Genomic DNA, 15,105 nt, shown 5'->3' on the forward strand with positions numbered 1-15,105 from the left:
AACGGACTGAGCCACCCAGGCGCCCCCTGACATCGTTTCAGATTGCTGAAGTTAGTAGCACTTCAGCTCTATGATTAATGAGAAGGGGTGTAACAGTCTGCGAACCTTGCACAAGTGAGGTGGAAGGAAGGAACCAACCAGCCGTGAAGTTTGTGTCAACTGGGTGGCACTTAAAGCCTGCACTCACCAGCCCCGCCTCTCCACTTCAGAGTGGGGCTTCCTGCTTCCTCTGTCTGCAGGACCTGTCGGGAGCATGCTTCTGGAATTCTCCGACTCAGAACTGGTAGGGAGGTGGTAAGGAATGGGAAATTCATCGCACCTGTCCTCACCCACCAGACCTGATAACAGGGATCCAACTTCGCCTGGATGCCGGACCAGCTTAGGATGGTCTTGTCTACCAGTATCTCCCATGCCTTGCCCACGTGTGCGTTGTCCAAAGCTCTTCCCTGTTGACACAACCCTCCTCCTTCCTACCGACCTCCCCTACCCCAAGCAAGGCTTCCTGAAGCCACCTGGCCTGGAAACCAATATTGCAAACATTGACGGTGTCTGGTCCTCATTTTTGTAACAGTGCGGTTTCCCTTGGTGGCTGACCACTGTGGGGCAGGGGGAGGGGGGGCAGTGTGGGAGAAAGGGAGGCACAAAGATGGATAGTTCAGGATATTCTCTTCCTAAGCACATCGGCTCATGGAATCCTCCTAACCACACAACAGGGGCGGGGCACCATTCAGTATCATCCACATTTCAGAGCTGGGGACGCTGCGGTCCAGAGAAGCCGATGTCCTGCCAGAGATCACAGCAGCACCAACAGCGACTTGTACTCCAAATGTCCCCAGTACGGATTGCACGGTAGCCACCCAGCCCTCTGGGGACTGCAGGGCAAGTGTGGCCCTCCGTCTGCTCTCTGAACTGCATACTCCCCCAGTCTACCTCTCGGAAGCAATGATACAGAGGAGGACGCGTTGCGGAATAAATATTTTCATCAGGGGCTAGGATCTCTGACATCCCAGGGCACGTGTGTGCCATAAAGAACGGGAAAGTATCCATATTAAACATAGAAACACCTGATGCAGTAAGTCACTTGAAAGGTCAAGGTATCCAGCCTTTGGCCAGTTCATTTCAAGTGGACCCTGGCAAGCTAGGGGCATAGGGTGCCGTAAGGCTCCAGGAGGTGAATTTTCTCTCGGACGCTCTTTATGTCCTGCCTGCTCCTCCAATTTCTACTGCAAACTCTCCATGTCCAGACATTCCCTTTCTCTCTCTCTCTCGTTATGTTTCCAAAGCCTGGGGCTGATGGAGCATCGTTGCCTTTGGGAGCTGACGAGTTGGGAATTTTGTTTTCCAAGGGTCTAGTATTTTTTTCATCTTCATCACAGATTCTTCCAGGGCTCTTAATACCATGTTTTAAAATAGCCTCCAGGATTCCTGGGGGTTATTAACTTACAGTGTGACGGTTCATTTACCCTGCAACCCCCATGCCTACATTTTTTTTTTTGTCAAAGTTCTATTTTCAAACATTAAATAACTATGTGATGAGCATCTTTCCTATAGTATCCTTTTCCACAGGGAGGCTGTAGACATGTTTGTCTTTTGGGCAAGTTGGGGGTGGGGTAACTGCGTTTAAAATGAGAAAATGAGTTTGATGCCTTTTTTCTTTTTTGTGACACAAAAATAAATAACAAAAGTTACCATTTTTACCACTTTTAAGGGTATAGTTCAGTGGCATTAAATTCACTTACACTGCTGTGAGACCATCACGACACTCTTTCTCTAGTGTTTCAAAATGGCCTGGCCCCTCTGGACAGTTATGTGGTGAAAGTAGTGAAAATGTTTGTATCTGTGAGCTCAGGGTGCCTTAACACAATACCACAGACAGGGTGGATTCAACAACAGAAATCTGTTTCTCATACTTCTGGAGCCTGAGAAGAGGAAGGTGCTGGCAAGGTAGGTTTCGTTCTGAAAATTCTCTTGGCCGGTAGGCACCTGCCGTCTTCCTATGTGATCACATGACCTCTTGTCACATGACCTTTTGTCTTGTGTCCTTTTGTGGGGGAAACAGGGAGCATTTTTTAAATGTTTATTCATTTTTCAGAGAGAGAGAGAGAGAGAGAGAGAGAGAGAGACAGAGTGCGGGGGTGGGGAGGGGCAGAGAGAGAGGGAGACACAGAATCCGAAGCAGGCTCCAGGCTCCGAGCTGTCAGCACAGAGCCTGATGTGGGGCTCGAACTCACAGACCACAAGATCATGACCTGAGCCCAAGTGGGATGCTTAACTGACTGAGCCACCCAGGTCTCCCTGGAGTCTCCTCTTTTAGGACACTACTCCTGTTGTGCGGGCCCCACCCTCATGACCTCATCTAACCCTAACTACCTCCCCCAAAGCCCCATCTCCTGATACGATGATATTGGGGTATGGTTTCGCCATGTGAATTTTGGGGGAGACACATTCAGTCCATAAGAGCGATTTATCTGATGATTATTAAGGACTCACTAGAAATAGACAGAGTCCTAATGACGTTGCTAAAAACTTATTAGAGAGCTAGGGAAGGGGCTGGTCTACGGGGAAGAAGGTAATCCAGTAGGTTTTGGAAATAGTGGAGGAGCCCAGGTGGCCCCCAAGTCTACTCTGGTCATTTTGAGACGCAGGGGAAAAATAAAGAGCCCAGGACGCTGAGCTCTACTGGAGCCCCATGGTGACAATGAAGTGGCCTTGTGTGGGCTATGACTGCACTTCATCACATGGATCCTGAAAATACATTGACCTAAGGAAGATCAGAGAATCAACCCAAACACGTGGCTAGGAGTTGAACGGGAATTTTGCAAGCACGAATTTAAGAAGAAACACAGAACGCTTTCTATACTTGTAGACTTACATTCCCTCTTCTTTATAGTTTTAAAACTTGCTATTATTTAGTATAATAGTACACTTGGATGTAACACTAGCTGGGGCATATACACCCAGCCATTTCTATTTGTTTATGTGTTTGGTAATAAGTCTCATGCATTATTTTATATTTAATACATATCATGGAAAATAATTCCAAAGGTATAAAAAGATATATAGCAGAATATGTCTCCTTCCCACCCTGATTTCCCAGACACCCAGAGACTAGCTTCTGTGTGTTTGTGTGTCCTGTGTGTCTGTGTGTGTATGGAGAGTTTTGTGTGTGTGTGTGTGTGTGTGTGTGTGTGTGTGTGTGTGTTTTACAAAAACAGCAATTATTAGGCGTATGCTTTTACATCTTGTTTGTTTTCCTTGCTCTATCTTTTATATCAATACATAAAGTGTTGCCTCACTTTCACATTTTTTTTAATGTTTTTTATTCATTTTTGAGAGAGAGACAGAGAGACAGAGCGCAAGCAGGGGAGAAGCAGAGAGAGAGAGAGAAACACAGAATCCGAAGCAGGCTCCAGGCTCTGAGCTGTCAGCACAGAGCCCGACATGGGGCTCAAACTCATGGACTGTGAGATCATGACCTGAGCTGAAGTTGGCTGCTTAACTGACTGAGATAACCAGGTGCCCCAACTTTCTAAAATAACATTATAGCATACCAACGTGTGTATGAACCAGAATTTATTTTATTGGTCTCTTATTTTTATTTAAAATTTTTTTAACATTTATTCATTTTTGAGAGAGAGAGTGAGAGAGAAAGTGTGAGCAGGGGAGGGGCAGAGAGAGGGGGAGACACAGGCAGGCTGCGAGGCAGGCTCCAGGCTCTGAGCTGTCAGCACAGAGCCTGACGCAGGTCTTGAACCCGCGGACTGTGAGATCATGACCTGAGCTGAAGTTGGTCGCTTAACCAACTGAGCCACCCAGGCGCCCCTTGGTCTTTTTAATTTTTCATGGTTTTCCTTTACCCAGAGTTATTTCGTTCCTTCAAGACAAAATTACTTCCTTCCTTGAGTAGAGGAAGGATTTTTTTTCCCTGCTTTATCTTCGGCAATAAGAACAGGACTGACACATAGTAGGCTGTTAACAAACATTCATTGAATGGACTGTCGATGTGAATTGACTGCATCATTTCATACGTCATTTCATATGTAAGCGAGTTGGATTGCTGGGACACGGGGTACGTGTCATTGTAATCTGGCTAGATCGTATGTCTTCTGAGTTTGTTTATGGTATTTTTCCATTCAGATTTTCTTTTGTTTTTTAATTCTTTAATGTTTATTCATTTTGAGAGAGAGCGAGAGAGCGAGCACGAGTGGGGGAGGGACAGAGAGCGAGAGAAGAAGACACAGAATTTGAAGCAGGCTCCAGGCTCTGAGCTATGAGCACAGCGCCTGATGTGGGGTTTGAACTCATGAACCACGAGATCATGACCTGAGCCGAAGCCGGACGCTCAACCGACTGAGCCACCCAGGGGCCCCACTGTTTTCACTGCTGTTAACATCTGTGATCTGCACTTCCACTTTTGGTGACTCCTAGACCCGAGGGTCAGGTGTTAGGACGTATTCTCTAATGAAAAAGATGCTGCAGATACCACACATCCCATACGAGTTTTCTGTGCTGTGTGATAAATCGCCACAAACTTAGTGACCTAAAGCAACAGGTACTGTTACATCACAGCCTTTGTGGCTCAGGAGTTCAGACCTTGATCCCTGTTGAGGTCTGAGAAGGCCACAGTCACCGTGTCAGCTGGCAGAGAGCTCACCTTCCAGACACTTTACAACTTTGCTTTTGCTTCTTCAAGGTCAGCCAGGGACTTCTTTCTGCCTTTGGGATGGGGCAGCTACCCTTTTAAGGATTTTTCACCTTCCTAGGGGCACCTGGGTGGCTCAGTCAAGCGTTCGACACTTGATTTCGGCTCAGGTAGTGATCTCACAGTTTCCTGCGGTCTGGCTTTGCGCTGCTGGTGTGGACCCTACTTAGGATTCATTCTGTCTCTCTCTCTCTCTCTCTCTCTCTCTGCCCCTCCCCTTGCTTGTGCTCAATCTATCTATCTCAAAATAAAGAAAGCAACTTAAAAAAGAAATGTTCACCCTACTAAGTCAGACCCACCCAAGATAATGTCGCTTTGGACTAAATCAAAACCAACTAACCTGGGACTTTAATTATACCTGCAACCCCCTTTATCTTTTTTCATAAAACGTAACCTAACCAAACCTCAGCGTGAGAGTGGCTTCCCCTCCCCTTGTGGTGTTGTGTTGGTTGGAGTCTACTCGGGTTCCACCAGTACTCGAGGGGAGGGAGTTATACAAAGGCAGGACTCATGGGGAGTCCCCTTCTGCTGTGTCCAGTACGTAGCCCCTCTGCCTCCCTCTGTGTTTACTTGGGGGACAGGTGTGCATATCGGGAGCTTTCCATCTGGGACGCCGGCCACAGCTTTCCCCTTCTCTGCCTAAAGGAACTTCTCCTTTAGCGGCCCAGGGCATGTAGGACAGCTGGCAATGCCAGAGAGAATATTCTCTGGAGCTGCCTGCAAGTGGTGAGGGACAGGAGTCAGTGATAAACACCCAGCTTATCTTCCCTGGATGGGAAAATTCGGAGGTACATTCTTCATGATTTCCTAGAGGGTCCTCAGCAAATCTGAGATCTCCTATTTCCCTCATTTCATATGCTAATTTTGTCTCCCTTTCCCCTCTTCCTTCCTTTTGTCCTGTCTCCCAAATAAACTATGTGCCTCAGTCTTCCTCTCAGATTCTGCTTTTGGGGAAACCCCGACAAAAACACGTGGTTTGGTAGTATTTTAATTGTGCTAACTTTCCTCTCATTGCACTGAGGTCTGAGGGCCTAAGTACTTCTTCCATACATTTTGGAATTTGATGAGGATTTCAATGTGGGCTATTTTGTGGTCAGTTTTTGCGAGTCTTTCCAAATATCCATTTCCTGTTTCCACATGATGGAATTGGACATTTGGCAATTAGGTCTGTCTTAGATTTCTATTGTTACCGTTATGTTATCCATATCCTTAGTAATTTTTTTTTTTTTTTTGTCCACTTCATATGTCCCTAACCGAGGGAGGTAAATTAAAATCTTTTACTGAATGCATTTTTCCTTATTCTGAGAGAACTCCTATGGGGGGGGGGGGGGGGGAAGCTTGCTTCTCTTTCAAAATCTTTTCTTGCTTTTTGTTTTGTTTTCTATTCTTGCTTTTTAAGGTTTTTTGTTTTTTTTTGTTTTTTGCATGGGTTTGTGTGTGTTTTCCTTCTGATCATTCGAATCCATTTCTCTGTTGTTTTTCCACCGCTTGTTTTTAGAACCATACTTTTACATTACATATTTAATTCTTTCTTTAGAGAGTAGCTTTTGGCTCCCGTTGAGGACAGCGATCATTCATTGTCACTCATCCCGTCTTTCTCTCCTGTCCTGCGACGCCCCCCGCCCCAAGCACAGTGGATTATACACGAATTCACCCTTATCTGCAGATTCGCGGTCCGCACTTTCCCTTCCGTGGGTTCGGGTCACTGCCAACCGGAAGCCGCGGATCCTCCTTCTGACGAATCTGCAGACGGTCAATAGGGGCCTAAAGCTCTGTCGGGACGCCTGGTCGTTTACCTGACGTCATCTCAGCCCCGAGAGGAGACGAGGGGACGTCATCCTGCGCCGTCACCAGAGGAAGGTGAGTACAGTCCAATGAGGTGTTTTGAGAGAGAGGCCGCATTCACACAACTTTTTTCTTTCTTTCTTTTTTTTTAACAGCCAATTGTTCTAAGGGTTTTGTTTTTTTAAGCTTATTTATTTATTTGAGAGAGAGGGAGCAGCGTGCATGCACATGTGGGAGGGGCAGGGAGAGAGAGAGAGAGAGGGAGAAAGAGAGAAAGAGAATCCCAAGCAGGCTCCATGCTGTCAGCAGGGAGCCCACTGCTGGAGGTGGGGGAGGGGGGGGGGGGGGGCTCGATCTCAGAAACCGCGAGATCATGACCTGAGCCCAGACCCAGAGTCAGTTGCTTAACAGGACTGAGCCACCCAGGCGCCCCAGCGTTCTATTTCATTACCACTGTTGATAATCCCTTACTGCGCCTGATGTGTAAGTTCAAGTTCATCACAGGTTATGTCCCGATGGGAAGACACGTAGTACGTGTTGGGTTCGATGCTCTCCGCGGTTTCCGGCGTCCCCGGGGGGGGGGGGGGGGGGGGGCGGACTTGGGGAAAGATTCCCCATGGGTCAGTGGGGACTGCTGTATTATTTTTCTTAGTTCTTCCAGTAGTTAACTATGTAATTTAAATAAGATTTTTATACCTTAAAATTTTTTTTGTTTTGTTTTTAATCTTAATTGCAATTGGTTCAGGGTTGTATTCGTTTCAGGTGTGCACTACAGTGATGCAACCCTTCCATGCATCAGCTGGTGTTATCTAAACCTCTTATACCTTAATCGTTTCCATCTGCTGTACATGGTGGACCTCCTTGTTGGCTCCTTTACCCCGGTGTTTGGCATTTATGAAGCAGATGCTGGTTGGTAACTTGTATTTCTTCTTCTCAGCTAAAATTCACCGTCGTGGCCTTGCCTGGTTCTTTCCTCGATTATAATACCGTATCGTGGGGTTGTTGTTGTTGTTGTTTTCATCTAATGATTTATTACACGCTGGTTTCCTAGTTTCTTATTCATTCTTAATTTTCGCTACACAGAAATTTAAATATTTTCGTAATGCAGTCATGTTTATTCATTTCTTCCAAAGTTTCTTCTTTTAATTTTGCGCCCTGTCATCCTGTGCCTTGTGATCAGATGAACACCCCGCTATTTTTTCTGGTTGTTTGAAGGCTTCCATACGACCCTACTGCCTCCAGAAATTATTGAAGGTTATTCTTTGTCTTTAGAACCCTGATTTTTTTTTTTTTTTACTGTGTTTTGTTATTTGAAACATGATTCCCTGGTGATAGCTCTGACGGGAGTGTGGGGTGTGATATCCGTGAAATCCGTTTCACATTTTCCAAAATATCTGACTACATTCAGTGTCTGCACTAATAAACAGAACCACGAGGTTAGGACACAACTGTGTGACAAATTCTATAGAACATCAAACTGGCTTCGTCTGGTGAAATTTTAGAATCTCCGGCGAAAGCTTAAAACACAGGTTCTCCTGGACGTTAACCCCAAAATGATTTTCAACGTTTGCTGTGAGAGAGGATAAAATAAACCAGAGTCCAAATTTTAACTCAGCAACGCTTACAGATGGTTTTAAGCTAATTAAATATTTTTCTTGAAAACTGAAGGAAAGCTAAGAAGGTAATTAGTAATTACACTCATAGATCCTCCTATTGTGGCTTTAAGCAGCATTTGGTTTTAGTTATAACACATATGAGATAGACTCAAATGAACGAATAGTTTAACCTAAGGAGTGGTGTTCCATTTAGTCCTGCCGCTCATTGTCATAAAATTGCCAGGGGTTAAAACATCTCTCAAAGTTTTCTTGTAAAATTGCTTTAAGGGCTGTGCCCTCAGCCCTTAGGTTGAGGGAGGATATACGTTCTGGCAACAGCATGAAGAGATGTGGACTGAAGTTTGGGGAATGTTTCCTGGATCTGCCTGATGAATAGACAATTATTTTTTTAATGTTTTTTTATTTTATTTTTGAGAGAGAACGAGAGGGGGGAGGGGCAGAGAGAGAGGGAGGCACAGAATCCGAAGCAGAATCCAGGCTCCCAAGTTGTGAGCACAGAGCCCAGTGCGGGGCTTGAACCCACGAACCTTGAGATCATGACCTGAGCTGAAGTGGGATGCTTAACCGACTGAGCCAGCCAGGTGCCCCCGAATAAAAAAATAAGACTCTGCAGTTATATCACTTACAATATTGTGTTCAGCTTCACGTAATCTAAAAATCCACTTAATGGTGTTTAAAGCAAACAGATTCATTTTTTCTCACATGTTAAGAAGTTTCAGGCTGAATTTCAGTTTTTCCATGATGTCAGGACTGGCATTGGCTGCAAATCTCTCGGTCCTTCTCTCAGTGACGGCTGCCCCAGGGTCACAGGATGGCTGGTGTGTGTCTTCAGGCATCTTTTCTATATTCAAGGCTGGAGGAAAACCCACGAGCCAGGAGCTGTGCTGGCGTGTTCCTCATTTATCCGGACAACCAACTCTTGCCCTAGTGTCACTGGTTGGAACTTGGTCATTCTGCCATCGCATCTGTAAGAGTTCTGGGAAAGCAAGGGGTAGGCATGTCACATGTGAATCAGACCCGTCGCAATCCACAGCCTAGGTAGCAACACATTGCCTTCCAAAACCAAGCGGGGGTGCTGGTGACGGGTGAGGTGTGAATGGGGTAGGCCACCAACTGTGTCTGCCACAGATATGAATGGTGGTGGGTTGGCTACAACGTAAACAATGGCAGCCTCTAGAATATTTGAAGAATGTGCTGCTTTGGTCATACGTGCTTTGGCACATTGTTAAAAAATAACAGTAGTGCCTTTATTCCCTACTTTCCAATTGTCCAGTTAGTATTTTGGTCTTGTCTTTCTTATTAAATTGCCTTTTTCCTTAAGATAAGGACGATATTTTTTATGCCACCACGTCCTTAGAATTTCACGTATTTTGTGGACACCAAGGACATGCCTCTTTAATGATTTACTGGCCGTCAGTTGAGTTCTGCATTTAAATTAAGTCCCTCCAGGGTATAACGTAACTGTGCTTGGGATCTTACACTTTCGTGGATACCTATTCATATGGCATGATTGCTAGGGTAATCATCCCAAATTCTAGGATGTGCCAGGATGTTGTTAGTAATAGAGTTTGGCTTAAAAGGGTCTCAGGGGCGCCTGGGTGGCTCATTCAGTTGAGCATCTGACTCTCAATTTGGGCTCAGGTCATGATCCTAGGGTCGTGAGATGGGGTGGAACCTGCTTCAGGTTCTCTCTCTCTCCCTGCCCCTCTCCCCTGCTCACGTGCTCTTTCTCTCCCTAAAATTAAAAAAATAATAATAAAATGAGAGGGTCTCTGGATCAATCATAAAACTGCAATTATAGGAAACCCAGAGATACTCAAAAGCTAACTTTATTAGTTTTTGACCCAATAGATCGATTCAAGAATGCAAAGCATCACGGTTGGAGCCTTTCAACTTCATCAGAATAAGGTAATATTCAGTGTTCTGTGTTTGGCATAGATTTGCATGGTGTTGTGCTTCAGAGTGTGGGCAACCCAGGGAGTGAAGCAGACATGTGTACAGACGTGTATATTCTTACAGCCAGAAAAATGAAGTTCAAAGTTGGGTAGCGCTGAGCGTGTGTGGGAGAAGTTCCTGAGTTGGGTTAATTACTGAGAAAAGAAACTAGGTGAAGAGAGAGTAGACTCGGGAGCATGACTTTGTCCCAGAGGCCCTCCCGTGGCAGCAGTGAGGGAGGGGAGAACAGAAGAGGCAGAAGGACCCCGTGCTATAAACGTCCAGAAAACAGGTGGCCGATTCAGGATTCCTTTCTTGCCAACGATAGATAACGCAGCCTACTTTAGCAAAAGACCGAATTCGCCGACTCACGTACCTGGTAAGGCCGGGGTTCATCTTGAAGCAGGGATGCCAGTGTCACGAGCAGAAATCAGAGTGTCTTCATCTCTCACTCAGTTCTGTTTTCCTTGCTGTCTTCGTTGCCCTTTCGTGGGCACAGGAGGGTTGTCTTAGATCCTGTTATCACATCGAGCTTCATGTCCGGGAGGAGAAGGAAGAGGCCTGTCTCCCGAGGACGGCCAGATGGCCTTTCTCTCCTGTCTGGATCATCTCAGTGTGTCCATTGGTGCACAGTCCTGGGCCGCACGTGGGCCGGTGTGTCTCAGGGTGTGGTCCTAGAATCATCCTCAGCTGTATCACCGGAGAACCTGTAAGGAAGGAAATTCTTGGGTCCCCACCCCAGGCCCCCTAAATCAGAAAATCTAGGGAGGGGACCCTATATATCCTTTCTCCAACCCTCTGGGAATTTCTGGTGCGGATAAAAGTTTGGGAACCGTTTGGCTTAGAGAAACCGTCTCCCAACTTGAGAAAGAGGCCTCGTCTGAGAGTATATTTTCATAGCAATAATGGCAGTTGAGCCAAAGGTCAAGTTAGATGAACTTCTAGAATCTATCAAATGCCAGAAAAAGAGAGAGAAGGAAAATAACTGTAGGAGAGGTTGCTCTGTGCTGTCTGAACATGGCTATTTTGACCCCGAAAATATGCAAATGCATTTTTGTTCCCTTAACACACTCTCTGCAGTCCCGTAATAATGCATTGTAAACAGACCATATTAAAACAAACAGTTCTCTCTAGATCTTTTTTTTTTTTCTCAATATTTTCTCTAAATAGTTATTTGGTAATACACATTTTTCTGTTTTGTAGAGTCCCTAAATAGCAGAGGGCTCTGTTTGGAGGAACCAACTCATGCCTCCCGCTGCCAGAATGTTCCTGGAGCTTTCGTTTTACTAAATAAAGAGTTGGAGCTAATGTCAACCCTATGGTGGTACTGGACCCTTGATCCAGTAGGAAAAACAAGCACCTAACAGTTCCCTTCCCCTCCTCAAACCAGGGCTCCGGTCTCAGACCAAACGGCACTGAAGGGGAGTCACATCTTCTGTGTTACTTTTTCTGTGTCTTTTTTTTTTTTTTTTCTGTGTCTTTCCTTCTGGGTGTTTAGCTTCAGAATGCCCTCACCGATGCATTTCTGTCACCGGCTTGGACCCGCGCTTCTAAAACCAGGTGACGTCACCTTTGTTCTTGCCACACACCCAACAGAATGCTCTGACGTAAAAAGTTGGTCAGTGTAACGCTTCACCTGGAAGGGTGAGCCCCGAAGTAAAATGCTCAGGGGTAACAGAAACTCACAACTTTCTGATACCGGCTGGGTCGCTTGAAGTCAGAGTGAGTGGCAGCTTTGATGATGTGTTCTTCAGCTGCATCCATTACAGAAGCTTCCACAACGTCCCTCTTGACCTCTCAGCTTTCTCTGTCTTGGGAGAGGGACCACAGACTCCCTCGTGGCCCCGTGGCTTTTGCTTTCTACGCCTCGCGGATTCGTGGTCTCGGAGATAAAAGGGACTTTCGCAACTGATCATTTATTTATTTTCTTCTAAGGCAGACTGTGTCTAAATGCCTTAGGGTGTGACACTTAGGGTCCCGGTCGTGGAGGTGGAGAGGGAGACCCTCCCTCGTGCACGGTTCGGAGGGCCCGTATTAACCTAATCTTGCCTGCAAGTGCCTCTCAGGGCACATTCTCTGCCATTGGGACCATCCCAACCCCTCTACTCCTGCCAGCCGGAAGCAATACTCTGAGAGAGTTAGTTCAGTATTTAGCACTCGGTCTCAGGAGACAGACCACAGATACTCATGTCTCCGCTCGGTTGCCTGCTGGGCTGTGCTCCTTGGGCAGGTAACTTAACCTCTCTGGTCTCTGTTGTCAAATGAGGATCCCAGTAGCACAAGGGGGTTGTAGTGAGCATAAAAGGAATTAATGGGCATCAACTGCGTAGCCTCCTGCCTGGCACAGGCTTAGCACTCAGTATGAGCAGGAGCTGTTGTCTCTACCTCGACAATGGTGGTTCTCTCACTGTGCCTCACATCCTGAGTTAGAAATATGATTCGCATTCCCCTGTGGGATGGAAAGGGTCATCTCAGGGTCAGGGGCTGTATCTGCTCATCCCTCGGTATCATCCTTTGGTAGCTAAGCCTCAGTGTAGAGTCTTGAGCTTAATAGGCACTCAGGAAATGTGTTTTGAGTTAAACTGAAGCCACCTTACCCCCACCCTGAGCATATTTGGCAAATTCCAGAAAAAAAAAAACAAAAAAAAAACCAGGCCTCCCTGCTCCTTTCTTTCACCTAAAAGTAAAGTTCTCCAACTTAATCTGCCGTTAGATCCCTGCCAGGATTCTGATTCTCTAGATTCCTCTTGCAAAATAACTCTTTTCACCACCAAAGCTGCCTGTGGCTCACAGGCCTTCTCCCCTTCTCCCCCGGGCTTCTTGGGGTCCCCCAGTCAAGGCTGCCTGTAGGAATCCCATCCCATTAAAAAATAAAACACCAACCAGTCCCTCATCTGGGTCATCTAATAAGATGTCCCCCTGCGCGTTATACCCCAGGGTCAGGACCCTCTGACCCCATCCATGGTTTGAAACTCACTTTCTCATTCAGGAGCCAAAGAACCACCAGGAGAATGAATCAAATACCTGAAGGCTCCTGGCTCCCGCCGCCCAAGATCTATCAGTTCCCGTGTGATTCTGGTCCAGGTCCCTGACAGTGCTCTTTCCAGTGACCAGGGGCCTGACTGCCTGGGCAGGAGGGCAGGAATGCATTAGAAACAAATGCACTGGGAGCCCCAGGGTGGCTCAGTCGGTTGAGAGTCTGACTTAGGCTCAGGTTATGAGTTCAGGCCCCGCATCAGGCTGTCTGCTGTCAGCAGGAGCCCACTTGAGATCCTCTGCTCCCCCCTAGTCTCTCTCTGCACCTCCCTGAGTCGTGCTTTCTCTCTCAAAAATAAATAAATAAAAAGAAAGAAACGAACACGGTGTTCTGTGAAAACGCGTGGCATGAAAACTCTGACATCCACCAGGTTACCGCTTTTCATTTGTGAATGTTCACTCCCTTTCCCTGCTGTTGGTCGTTGGTCTGAGGAATGGCAGGATAGGCCCGAGCCGCAGGGAGGTGCCTTAGTTTCCTAGAGCTGCTTTGAAAAGAGCCACTCACTGGGTGGTTTAAGACAACACAGATCCATTCTCCCGCTGTTCTGGAGGCCGGAAGTTGGAAGTCGAGGTGTTGGCAGAGCAGTGATCTCTCCAAGACTCTAGGGGGAATCCGTTCCATTCTTTCTCTCAGCTTCTGGCGTCTCCAACAACTGTGTGCATTCCTTGGCTGGTGGACACATCCCTTCCGTCTCTGCCTTCACCACCATGTGGGGTTGTCTCCCTGTGTCTTAGGACACCAGGCGCACTGGACCAGGGGCCCACCCTCCCTCAGCATGAGTGCATCCTAGCCGATTACATCTACAGCAACCCTATTTCCAAATAATGCCGCATTCTGGAATATTGAGGGTTAGGATCTCAACACATCTCTCTTTGGGGAAGCATAATCCTCCCCATTACACAGGGGGAGATGTTTTGATGTAGCTGCATGATAGGTGTTGTCATATTAGTTTGGGTTGGGCTTTAAATATCTAAAAATGAGCCTGTTGTGGAAAAACTGGAAGAGACTACCGGTTCCGCCTGAGTTGCTTGTTCAAGGGAAAGGAAGTGAGATACGGGACAGGTTTGGGGGTATATCGGTGAAGAAAACGTTAATTTACTACAGCCACACTGAATCCAGACCACATCCCAAACTAGACCCATCCCTATCCAGACTTCTGCTTTCAAAGATAAGGACACTGAGGCCCACAGAAGCATAGAACCTTCACGCAGCTGGATTGAAAATCTTCTCTCTGCTAACAGTGGTCTGTGGTTCACTCTGTCCTCACCTTCATGCATGGAGAGAAACCATCTTTCCAGGTTTCCATTTCTAGCAAGAGGTGGCTTCCAGTCAGAGGTCGAGACTTGCGCTCTCAGGCCCCTGGGTGGCTCAATCAGTTAGGCGTCCGACTTTTAGCTTAGGTCATGTTCTCGCGGTCCGTGAGTTCGAGCCCCGCATCGGGCCCTGTGCTGACAGCTCAGAGCCTGGGGCCTGCTTCGGATTCTGTGTCTCCCTCTCTCTGCCCCTCCCCTGCTCAACATTCTCTCAAAAATAAATAAACATTAAAAAAAAAAAAAAAGACTGGTGCAAAGGTCCACAACTCATTTGCAGCTGAAGTCTCATGGGATTGAGAAAGTCAGTGGTGCAGAGAAGTAGAGGTGTGCCTGCGTGAAGGGTCTCTCCGGTGTCACTGGGAGTGAGCCGTTCTGCGTCCGTTGACCCTGCTCTTCTCTCGTCCAACCTCGTCACCTTCATTTGCAGTCACTACCACCGTCTCCTCTCCAGGGGCGACCAAACCACTGTCCCGACTTCTGTCACCATTGATAGGCTTGGCCTAGCTTTGAAGTTCATATGAACAAAATCGTACCACAAGTGTTCAATGTCTGCTGCTCCTGCCTCCGTTCTGTTTGTAGGAATCTTCCTTTTTGTTACACGTGGTTGTAGTTCATTTGTTTTTAATGCTGTTGGTCTGTTGTGTGAATAGATTGCAACTCATGGCACATCTCTTTTGCAGTGGACGAACACTTTCAGTTTTTTAACTGTGATTGCCA

General features: G+C 46.7%; 1 long non-coding RNA gene across 1 annotated transcript; it reads left to right on the forward strand.

Moving 5' to 3' along the window:
• Nucleotides 1–4,528: 4,528 nt before the first annotated feature.
• Nucleotides 4,529–6,562, forward strand: LOC131498213 (uncharacterized). The gene is made up of 2 exons (XR_009255343.1): nt 4,529–4,693; nt 6,369–6,562. It is a non-coding gene; the product is annotated as an uncharacterized LOC131498213 (long non-coding RNA).
• The last annotated feature ends 8,543 nt before the right edge of the window (nt 6,563–15,105 follow it).

The sequence above is a fragment of the Neofelis nebulosa genome, chromosome 16 (genome assembly GCF_028018385.1).
Source record: "Neofelis nebulosa isolate mNeoNeb1 chromosome 16, mNeoNeb1.pri, whole genome shotgun sequence".
In the NCBI taxonomy this organism is placed as follows: Eukaryota; Metazoa; Chordata; class Mammalia; order Carnivora; family Felidae; genus Neofelis; species Neofelis nebulosa.